The following is an 11,197-nucleotide window of genomic DNA, read 5'->3' as shown; positions in this document are numbered from 1 at the left end:
CTTTGTCTTTGTTGTCCGCAGCGGTTAAAAGAAAAGAAAAGAGAAGAGGATAAAAAATATGAATAAATGATTACCTATAGCCAAATCATATTCAAATCTTATTGCAATCAGTGACCCATGCTCTATTCAAATGGCGCCAAAATGTCATTTCTCGTGTCTCCTCTCTCAGAGCGCATGACAGGCCTTCAGCTCTTCTTAAGAAAATGAAACCCTAGGAAATCTGGGCTCTTCTCCATCACTTCTTCCCATAGGTGAAAGCCCCGTAAGCTTCCGACTCCAACCCAAGGATCTCCCTATCCATCCTTCTGCTCTTGCCGACCACAATCCCCAAGCCAAACTTGAAACCTCTAGAAGCCCCCTAGCCATTTCTTCCATTAGATCAAGCTGCACCTCTCGATCTCCAAGACCTTACCACGACCCTACTGTAGTCGAAGCCATATCCAGCTTGCAAACTCCTATAGCCCCGATGCCTTGCCCGACCTCTGATCCTTTTGATCTAGAGAGAGAGAGAGAGAGAGAGAGAGAGAGAGAGAGAGAGAGAGAGAGAGGGAGAGAGAGAGAAGAAGAAGAAGAAGAAGAAGAAGAAGAAGAAGAAGAAGCAGAAGAAGAAGAAGAAGAAGAAGAAGAAGAAGAAGATTTCTCCCTACCTCAACCGAGCATCCTCCGACCTCCACACTTTGCCGCTAAATTCGATGCCTCCCCTTACTCTGAACTCGATTGATCTCCACTCCAACCTCCAAGCCTATCTCTTCCTCTCGGTCAAACCCTTAGCCTCTTGCGACCGAGCTCCGGTCGCTACTACAGACCAACCCTTACCTGTAGTTGGAACTTCATACAACCCGCCTCTAACCAAGCCCTTTAGCTATTTAGGTATACTTCTTATTTTATTTTATTTAAGTATTAATTATTTTAATTATTATTATTATTATTATTATTATTATTATGGTTATTATTATTGATAGTGATTTTTAGTTTTAGTTGTTAATAATATTAGTATTATTATTAATATTACTATTGTTATTAGTATTATATATGTATATTTGTATGTGTGTGTGTTTTTGTGAGAGGATGACAAAAAAAAAAAAAAAAGAAAAAAAAAGTGTGGTTGAAGATTTCAAGGCCGCGATGTCCAAGGACACATACTGTACAATCTTTTCTCTAGCGTGGCAGGAGGACCGGTTTCCTATAAGACGGCACTTGGACTTGATTGAACTCAAGGGACAACAGGACTTGTGAACTTGAACTCAAATAAACTAAGCAAAGAACTTGAACATAAATATAATCTGGACCTAAATGAATCCGGACCTAAATAAATCACAAGGACTTGAATCGACTTTGGATTACACAAGGCATTGAATTTGAGTTGAACTCATTTGACTCCGACTTGACTCAAATTAACTTGGTGCAAGGAGTTTCAACTTGAACTTGAACTTCTACTCAAACTCAGTCTAGAACTTGAACCTGCACATATAATGACAAAGAACTTGGACTCGAACTTGTGAATCTTTGAACATAATTTGAACTTGATTGAATACAACAGGAGACAAGTGAACTTGAATCAAACTCAACTAGAAAGAACTTGATCTGAAATTGGACTTGAGAAGAACTTTATTTGAGCATGACTTGAATAACTGGGACACGAATAAAGAACTTGTACTTTGACTAAAAAGGACTTGGACTCTAATCCAGAAGGGAACAACAATAAGCACGAGTCTAACTTGAACTTGAACTTGCAAACGTTTAAACATCAAAAGATTTACAAATTTGGACTTTAACTAGATTTGAACTTAATATAAGAACTTGAATTCAAGTCAACAAATAAACAGGGGACCTACTCAAACAAAACTTGAATGAACTTTAATTGAATAAGGCTACACTAAACTTGACAACTTGTTAATCGTTGTGTATGAAGAAATTGGAGGAAAATATAACTCGATCGATAATCAATAATGACACAAATGAACATATCAGTTTCCTTACAAACAACAAAGTCACCCTTATAACTAACATCAACTACATTAGGGATGCATACAATAGTTCCCACAAGTGCTGAAAGATACGATTACAAAGGCAGTAATTTGCCAATCAATGTGTATAATAAAATTGAAGGGAACGAGTAATTTGATTGCAAGTAAAACATTCCAAAGTCCAATGTGCATTGTAAATCATCTATAAATGTTCATGGTTAGTGTACAACACTCATAGAAACTTGCAAGCAAACACATCAAACAACAAAAAGGTTTGTCATGCATATGATGAATCTTTCATGATTGACGATAGAAAGTGGCAATCATTAATTGACAAACAAGCATATTCGTGCTCTTGTGAATAATGATAGTGGACAAACTATAATTATGGAAACTTCCCTATGACTAATGCCAACCATCTTTCAACTATACACAGCGGTCCTTACGAACACCGAAGGACATGCGGATAAAATGCGATGTTCCATTGTTGACTAAAAAAAAGAAAAAAATGGAAAAAAAGTACAATTTCATTAAACAAAGGCATCTTTTCACACTACAATATGGGGCCCATTGCACATGGTTGCTTGCACAAACAAAGAAACTCTTCATACCCATAACTCCATTCAGTAAAGTCAATCAATAAAAGAGAAAAAGAAATCGAACAAGGGGTACTAACGCTCTCTGTTCAAAATCTCGCCTCCTGTTCAAGAGCCTCCAACTTCTTCCCCACTGTTGATCAAATGCTTGATACCCTCGGCCCTGTGTGACTCGTCTCTGATGATCGCCCCAAAGCCCTAATCCCTTCGGTGTCCTTTCCCTCTATGTGTATCTAATCTACTTGCCTCGATCCGACCCCCCAATCCACTCCGAACATGTCTGATGTCACATTCATCGCACGTTCTCTTTGATGATGACACAGGAAAGTTCTTTGCAGTCCTCCAATAGAGGTTAAAGGGATTACCTTCAGTCATTAATGCACAACAACTTGTGGGCCATGCTTTTGCATAGATTGACTCTAGAAACAAGGATAATTTTTTCTAATGGTCAAGGTGTACAGAATAAAAGAGCTCAAAATATCCTTGTAGAAAAATCTGCTCTAACTAATGATTATTAAAATGAGAGTCTACAACACATTATTGATATTAAAATGCTTGTTTCTCTAACTCCATTTCACATATAAGTCCAAAATTGATTTTAGTCTCCTATCGATTTACATTTGCTTATATATTTAAGTATCTAAACTGCTGTCCACTACAATTGAAAACAACAAAATGAACAATACATATGTAAACCGATGGAGATATATATATATATATATATATTAAAAATTGCTCAACGAGTTTATTAATTTTTTTTTTAATTTGGAGAATAGTTGAATTGGGAAATTTATCAATTGATTAATCAAAATTCAATAAATATCATAAAAAAGATGCAAAATTAAAATTGTTAATTTAAAATCAAACTGAAATAATTAATGATTTTAGCATTTAAAAAAATAAATTTGTCATCTTTTAAAAAAAGAAACATGTAATGAGAGAATGTAGATTTGCTTTGAGATTCTCAAGTTAATCCAAGCAAGATGCATACTGGCTGCATGGTTTAAAATTGCGCAATATGAGGCTCGTCTTGAGGCCTGCCTTTGCGCAATTCCAATAAAAAATGCCTTGATGCTTACGCCTCGAGTTTTTTTTATGAGGCTTGCGCCTCAACTTGGTTGAGGCCTACCTCTCCTCAGTGGCATGAGGCTTACGCCTCATGCTATATATATTAAAACTTACATAAATCTTGAAGTAAATGCCAGACATTAGGCTCTGTAGGAGAGGAGGAAGGGGAGAGAGCAGTTAATCATAATGATGATTCAAATGAAGATCCCCTTAGTGATGACAAAGTTGATGACTTATGAGTTTTTATGTGATATGTCATTGCTATTTGTTTTTGGAAATTGGAAATATATGTTAATGAAAAGAATACTGGATTTGGGAAAGATAGAATTTTGAGTTGAACTATATTTCAAGTTGTCTTATTAGTGGGATATTTTTATTTCAATTCATATCTTATGCTTTTTTATGTTTTATATTTTCACTCATTAATATATTAAAAATTTATCATTTTATGTTTACACAATCTTTTGATTTTGAGGCTTACGCCTCAAAATGCCTTAAGGCTTACGCCTCGCTTCACGAATGAAAAATGCCTCAATACCCGAATACGCAATTTTAAACATTGGATACAAATATAGGAAATTTATTTTAACTAAAAAATAAACCTTATCCTTCAGCAAGAATAAAAACAATGATTTAACTAATCTAATCAATCCTCAAATTTTCTAGTTAACTTATTATGCGACGTCCTACTAGAGCTTAAACAGTGGCAGAAAGTGAGAATATCTGCTTGTTGAAGAATTAGAAATTATGAAATTACAAAAATATGTGATGATACTCTTGTTGCATAAACTTATTCCATTTTTTTAATTTAAAATTCAAAGTTCATGGCAAAACATGGAACTCTAGGACGTAATGGATTTATAAGGAAAACAAATGGTAGTATAAGGCTCATCATGGCCACTTTTATTGGATTCCTTAATAGCTTTTAAATGGAATTTCATTTCCATCTATTAACATAAACAATCTTCACTTCCCTTATAGTATTGCTTCTTACAATGAAGATAATAATTCGGGCATCCTAGCCTATAGGGTTAGGTTGTTAGACCCACCAATGGGCCACTTCTAAGTGAAGTCGTAAGTCCCATGTGTTAGGGATACTTTTAAAATAAAGTATAACAACCCTAACAATCCTACAAATAACTAACGGGCTACTTTCTATGAAAGCTATAAGTCTCAATTTAAATCAAATACTTGGGTTACTTTCTACGAAAATTATAAATCCCAATCTAAATTTAAATCTTCGGGCAACTTCTAAGTGAAGCCATAAGACCCACGTTTTAGGAAAATTGTTAAATGAATTGCAATGACCCTAAAACCCAAATCTAACTAAAAAAATTGAATTTAAACCTATGAGCATCTTGGTCTAAAGGATTAAGTTATAAGACCCGCTTTTCAGGCTACTTCCTAAGGGAAGCCATAAGTCCTACCTAAACAATAAAAATCCATAAGTAGCCTCGTTGTAGAGTCAAGTTGTAAGACCCATCCTTGGGAAACTCATAAATAGAGTAGTAAGCCCCATTCCAAATAAAAATCTTGGGCTACTTTCTACAAAAGTCGTAAGTTCCAAACCAAATTTAAATCCCTGGGCTACTTCCTAAAGAAGCCATAAGACCTGCTCCAAACTAAATTCCTAGGTTACTTCTAAATGAAGTTATAAATCCTAAACTAAATAAATCTCTAGGTATTCTAATAAATGTAAACCCCAAAACACTCAATAAAATTAAAATTCATACCTAATAAATTCAGTATACTCGGGATCCCTGAGAGGAGGCAACCCATGACTGCTAATTAGATTCCCTAGACACTACGATCAATGATTGTTAACGTAGGTAGACTGAAATATATGGTACACCCAGGATGATGGAACCATGAGATCTTGATCGGGTTTACCTCCATTTTCCCCACTTTTGAGACTAAAACTACCTAAAATTTATTCATTCTTAATTGAGAATTCTCTCTTACGTAGTAAGAGGTAATTAACTATGAGTCCTTGCGCTCATAGGAAGTAAGGACCCTAGATCTTTAAACCCTAACATTAACCTCTGGAGAAATCTGGTTAACTTTAATCTGACTTAAGGGAAATGGAATCCTAAGGTTGCAAAGCGAGATTCGTGTATTTGTGCAATTTTTCTTGAGCCAATAGATTTCTGGCGACTCCGCTGGGGATTACTTTTCTCTCCATCTTTCGATGAAAAGATAATTCATGATTAGTCTAAATTAATAAAACATCTAAAAACAAATATAGATGTTTATTCAATGCAGTTCTGCGTTTTCTTTTTCAGCAGAATTCAGGTTGACTCTAATTCATGTAAGTTTTGCTGAGAGGTTGATAATATGACGCCTGTGAAGTCCTTCATAACTGTAAACTTGAGTGAGGGAGCTAGAGTGTAGTTCCCTCAAACTATTCTGAACACATGTTATGCTGAGGCAACCATTCATTTCGGAACCATTTCTAAAGTGATGCAGTTCCAACAGTTTCTTCCTAAGAATACTATTAGTGTACCTACTGTCCAAGGTACTACTAAGAAGCCTACCACTGAAGCTGTTGATGAGCAGGATCCCAAGAGGGCCTCTCTATTTTTCAAGACTCTCCATGGCACATGTTGTTGCTCCAGTAATTCAAAAGATACCAAGTTACAATCTTTTGGCGAGAATAAAGCCAGTCAGAACATAATCCAGGATGAAGTACTATCTGGTGAGTAAAATTCTGAAGTTCCTGATGCGAGTGCTAAGCTTTCCAGGAAAGCCAGAAGAAAGGCCAACACTCGCTTACGAGCTAATAGCTGGGTGCTCGAGACCCTTCAAGAATCATCACTGCAGTTAGAGGCAAATGTACCAATAAATAATAGATTTGAATCATTAAAGTGGGTAAAAAGGAATGATGATAAGGGCCAATTAGAGAAGTCTTTTTGGGAGACTTCACGTCAACATCCACAACCACCAAAGAAGGAAGAATTTGCCTCTTCCAAAATATACAAAATACTGAAGGTTGTTAAAGGTAAAAATATACAATGAAGATTGAGGAAATCTGTTACTGATGTCATTGCCTCAACTGAGATTCATCCTCAAAATAATAAATTTTTAGCAAGACCTTATGTAGAGGAGTTTAGACATCGTCCATAATACCAAAAGTAAAGAGAATTATATCCTAATATGGGTCGATACCCATATTACGGAAGAAAACACTCAGGAGAGCCTTCTGATAGTCTACATATAAGAGGCTATAACATAAGATATGATAAACGAAGGCCCCGAAAGTGGTATTATGAATCTAGCAATTCAAAGGTACATTCCAATGTTGGTGGTCATCAATATATGACTTTGAGAAGACAACAAGTTTGGGTTCCAAAAAGATCCAATATCCTGAAGCTCAACAAGATGATCATGATAAAGAAACCTATAAATGACGACTTAGGTCTCATGTCCAGAAGTTATCCCCTAACAAGAAGACTTTTGTTGACATGAAAAAGTGAAAAGAGAAAAAAAATCAAATCTATAAAGAATTCCCTGACTCTCCAGTCATATATTGGAAGCGGTTGTCCGAACTTGGAGATGATCTCGAGTTGGATGAAATTGATAACTACTATAATAATATCAAAGAAGAAGAAGAATATATTGATCCTATGAATGTTGAAATTATCTGGATGGTTGAACATGTCCCAAATCCACCTAATCAAAGAATCCATACTCGCAGAAATGTAGCTTCAAATCTATAAATTGAAGGCCAAATACAAGTCAATAAAGAATAAGCAATTTCTATAAACAGAACACCCCACATTAAGAAGAAGTGGAAAAAGGGAGAAATTGAAGATGTTGTAAGAAGGCTTTAACATGACATACAACTTCTCTAACAGAAGAAAGACCAACAAATTTAATCATTTGAACATTCTTCTTGATGAAATGAGTATCATAATGAAAGAACTGCTTGGGAAACTTTGTCTAGCAACCGTAGTTGGCTAGGTACATGCTACAATTTTTTTTAAAGTTAAAAAGTAAGAAATATTGCTCTTCCAATAATAAATGTTGGAGATCCTCAAACCATTCTTTCTGATCTGGATACTTCTAACAAAGGATTAGAAGGTCAAGAAAAAGTAGATAAGATGGTCAATAAGACCTACATCGAATATGTCATCAGCCGAAAAGTCAAGGAAGTTATAATTTTTTATACTAATGAAGCCTTGGTGGATAAAGGATGTCACATACTACTTATAAAACTACAACGCAAGCCACCCCATATTCACTGGTTCGTAGAACTGAGGCAATATCACCTCTCAAGATCAAGTTGTCATCTCTTTGTATTGCTGTTCAATATGAATTAACAAAAGAAAATGATCTTTTACAACTTAAAGAGCTTAAAGCTCTTGATGAAGTTTGACTTCAAGCTCAACAAAGTCTAGAATCTTATAAAACAAGAATAATTTGGGCCCATGATTAAATGGTTCATCCTAAAAGCTTTAAGGAAGGTGAACATGTTCTAGTTCGTTGAATACATATAATACCTCACCATCGCCTCAACGGTAAATTTGACCCAATCTTGGAAGGAACCTTCATCATTGAAATAGTGTGCGAAGGAGGTGCCTATCAACTCATAGACCTAAAAGGTCAAAGACCCATGCCACCAATTAATGGTCAATATCTGAAGAAATATCATACATGAAGATGTTATATATAAAAATCTGCTTATAAGGCTAAATTCATCTAAATCCCCTACTAAAAGACATGAGGCAATTTTATGTTCTCCTGCAATGTGGAAGATAAATTTAATTACCTACTGAAAAATAGGAGACAAATTTTATAATCTTTTTGTAATGCATAAGATAAATTCAATCCATTCCTGAAAAGTCAAGAGGAAATTTTATCCCATTTACTAAATAAAATAAGGGAATTACAAAATGTTATATGCTCAAAAACCTAAGAGTCAATCTAAAACCCATTGGTTCAACAAGCCTAAGGGTCGAACATTTGAAATACTATAAGCTCATAAACCTAACGGTTGAGCTAAATCCATAAAGTTCAATAAGCCTAAGGGCCAAACTTTATAAATCTTATATGCTCATAAACTTAAGGGTCGAGCTAAATTCACAAAGTTCAATAAGCCTAAGAGCCAAACTTTGTAAATATTCTATGCTCATAAACCTAAGGCTCGAGTTAAAACCCATTAAATTCAACAAGCCTAAGGGCCAAATCTTACAAAACTTTTATGCTTAATAATCCTAAGAGTCGAGCTAAATCCTATTGATTTAACAAGCCTATGGACCGAACCTTTACAATATTCTAAGCTCATAAAACTAAGGGTCGAGATGAATCCACAAAGTTCAACAAGCCTAAGGGCTAAACTTTATAAATTGTATATATGCTCATGAACCTAAGGGTCGAGCTAAAACATTTTGGTTCAACAGGCCTTAAGATCGAACCTTTGAAATATTTTAAGTTCATAAACCTAAGGGTCCAGCTAAATCCATAAAGTTCAATAAGCCTAAGGGCCGAACATTATAAATCTTATATGCTCATAATCTTAAGGGTCGAACTAAATCCATAAAGTTCAACAAGCTTAAGTCCGAACTTTATAAATCGTATATTCTCATAAACCTAAAGGTCGAGTTAAAACCCATTGGTTTAATAAGCCTAAGGGCTGAACCTTTGAAATATTATAAGCTCATAAACCTAAGGGTTGAGCTAAATCTATAAAGTTCAAAAAAAAATCTTGGGCTAACCACCATGCAATTGTTTTTTTTTTTTCAATTAGGTTTTATTTGACTTCAAAGTTATATTATTCAATTCATTATATTTTATGGGGTTTATCACTATTTATTACTTAGGAGTTTTATTATCAGCTAAGAGGTATTGGATTTTAGTCTTACATATGTATTGACTTAGGCGTTAGGGTGTAAATGAGTCAAGTTGATCTTGAGTCAGAGGCTGTTCGAGTCGATCTCAGCTATCAATTACCAAGCTCGAAACTTGGGTCAAGCTCAAAAGTCGAGGTCGAGCTTGACTCTTTCCAATGTAAATGAATTTGAGCCGCTCGTCGAGCCTCTGGTGTAGTCTAGTTTGGCTTCCCAAATCTCAACATTCGAAGTTCCGTGGTTCTCGAAATATGTGTGCAATTTTTTTAAAAATGATAACAGCACAAAGAGAGAGAGAGAGAGAGAGAGAGAGAGAGTTTTGGGTTTTGTCAAAGAGAGTTATTAGCATTTATTACTGTCAGAGAGAGAATAAAGAGATGCAAATGATTGAGATTTGAGAATAACTTTGAATTCTCGAAATACATGACAGATGGAATTTAAAATGTAGGCAGGATTGTGATTTATCTAGCATTTATTACTAATTTTTTAAAATATTTGAATTTAATAATTTTGAGTCGGCTTGCGAGCTCATGAGCCGAACCTAACCATGCCTGAACTCAAGGTCTTGGCTCAATAAGCTTGGCACTTGAGCTCTTAAATGAGCCGAGATCGAGCCAGGTCGCGAGCCTGCTCGGCTCACTCACACCCCTACTTAGAGGTGTCAAAATAGGGTTGTGGTTCGGGTTCAGCTCGAAACCATTATTGATCCGCTACTATTTGACACAACCCAAACTCGACTTGTTTTTTACATATAGGTCAGAAATTTTAACCTCAACTTGACTCACTGGGTTTCCGAGTTGACTCGATTCGACACAAAACCCTGTGTGACTTGCGAGATTTGTCCTAAAAAGTGTCCGAATGGGATAAAACGGTTAGCTTCATAATAAGCGAACTCCCTCTTGTCATCAATGTAGTTACTTCTAATCCAACAGAAGAATGAAGAGGGTGAGTTGTCGTGACTTTTGATCCAACAGGAAGGAAAGTCGTAGGAGGAGAACGCGGTATGCGAGTGGGTGTGCAAAAGCAGCGGAAGTTGGAGAAGAGGAAAAGCAAACCCTACATGCAAGTGCAAGCGTACTAGTAGAGGCATGACATATGCGGGCATGTGGAAGCAAGACTGCATGAGCTTTGGTGGGGGAATTAGGTCAAATATGGGTCAACTTTGAGTTAATGGGTTGACTCGAACCACACCCGGGGGGGGGGGGGGTGGGGGAATTAGGTCAAATATGGGTCAACTTCGAGTTAATGGGTTGACTCGAACCACACCCGATTCTTCAAACGGGTCAAAATTTGGAACTTGAACTCAACCCGTTTGCCAAACAGGTTGACCTGGAATTTTTGGATTAGGTTGGATCGGGTTTTCATGTCATGTTAAATATTGACACACCTATGCATTGTGTATGAGTTTTTTTTTTTTAAATTTTATTTATTTATTTATTTTTTGTGTACAAGTTTATCTTAATTGACCTAATGTCCAAAAAAATCATTATATTTTTAACTAAATAATTTATTTTACTCCTAGATATTGTGTTTGATTGATATTTTTTCATTATATGGTCCAAATTTGTCTATTTTTTGATTATATGGTCTACTTGTTTTGGGAAACAATGCCTACCATATGAGTTATTTATTAATTTTAATTTTTTTATAAATAAAATATAAGTATAATTAATAAAATTTAAAAATTTATTTAATTGTTTAATAATTTAAATAATTATTT

This window comes from Dendrobium catenatum, unplaced genomic scaffold, assembly GCF_001605985.2.
Source record: "Dendrobium catenatum unplaced genomic scaffold, ASM160598v2 fragScaff_scaffold_1380, whole genome shotgun sequence".
Taxonomy (NCBI): domain Eukaryota; kingdom Viridiplantae; phylum Streptophyta; class Magnoliopsida; order Asparagales; family Orchidaceae; genus Dendrobium; species Dendrobium catenatum.
This window is presented reverse-complemented; position numbering follows the sequence as displayed.